Source organism: Ornithorhynchus anatinus, chromosome 9 (genome assembly GCF_004115215.2).
Source record: "Ornithorhynchus anatinus isolate Pmale09 chromosome 9, mOrnAna1.pri.v4, whole genome shotgun sequence".
In the NCBI taxonomy this organism is placed as follows: Eukaryota; Metazoa; Chordata; class Mammalia; order Monotremata; family Ornithorhynchidae; genus Ornithorhynchus; species Ornithorhynchus anatinus.
In genome coordinates, this window is record NC_041736.1 from 45369222 (window position 1) to 45370661 (window position 1440).

Sequence of the window (1440 nt, forward strand, 5' to 3'; positions counted from 1 at the left end):
CTGGAGGGAAAGAGGTCAGTTAGAGGATCTCCCCTTCTAAATCCCAGCATTCTTCAATAGTCCTTCATGCAGATGTTCTTAAGCAAAGAATAAAATCCCAGTAAAGACCATGGGTCAGCAGCATCTTAACAGAATCTTCATTATTTTCTATTTTGAATACTCCAGGTTGTATTAACTACTCTGTATCATCAAGCTTCAGCTATTTTTTCTTCTCAAATTTCCAACCATTTGAGGCTTTTTACATTTATCTTTGTAGAATCAAATCATTATATTTTGAGAAGCCATCTAGACACTTCATGGAACCTTCAAGCATCTTTTGCCTGGAAGATTTTTGGGGTGAAAAAATACCCCTAGTTATGGATTGAGTGGGGCCAGAAAACCCCAACCCTGTAACAAAATGCCTGGGTAGATACAATATAAACAGATTTAACACAGACTCTGTCCCACAGTGGGACTCAAAGTTGAAGAGAGAGGGAGAACAGGTATTTTTTTTCCTCATTTTACTGCTGAGGAACCTAAGGCACAGCAGTCCACTATTCTGTCAGTAGCAGGAAAAACAGGGATTATGACAGGATGCGAGGTACACTCTGTTCCCCTTTACAAGTGTTTACACTACACATTTTGAATTCCCACTGCTGGGGAATTAGGGAACACTCTCTGACCATGTGTCTGCCTGGAAAAAACAACAACCCAAATACCATGTGGGAAGAAACAGTTGTGCACCTGTGCATGATTTCTCTCAAAACATCCAACACATTTCCCTTAATCTTGCATTGTAGGTGAACATAATCATACCTGCAAATTGAATGCTTTTAGAATAATGTCCTAGCACAATCCCACACATACCAATTTTTGTCCCGTCTTCTCATTCTTCCTTCCCTCTCATTACTATTTTCAGTGTCTTATAGCTTTCTCTTTCACTGAGAGAACTATATCCTGATTCTTTTCAGATGGAATGTGAGGACAAGGAACTACTGAAAACTTGCATTTATGATATGCTGGTGTTATTTAATGTACCTCACTATCTCAGCTCCAAAGTGCTTTCATCATCATCCCTCATTACCCCTAATGCTTACTTCTGTCCCTGCTCAGTGTTGTCACAGACAACATAGATCTGAAACGAGAATGTGGTGGATCAAAAGCTTTCTACTCCCTTAAATCTAAGCTGCTAAATTTCCTAGACAAGACACAGTAGCCATGTCTTCACAAATGAAACCTAATGACAGCATGAAAAAAATAATGGAACGTAGCTGTGTTTCCTTAGTGCCTCTGATCTCTTACTCATTATCAGGGTTGAAAGTAAGAAACAAATTCTTACCTGTTCGACCTTGATATCACACAGGTGACACCAGACACTCAGTGTAACGTGGTGATGTCACAGGCTAAGCTGGGTTATCCCAGGGGCAGAATCAAAGTGTGAGGGGGGACTGGGATGAACAC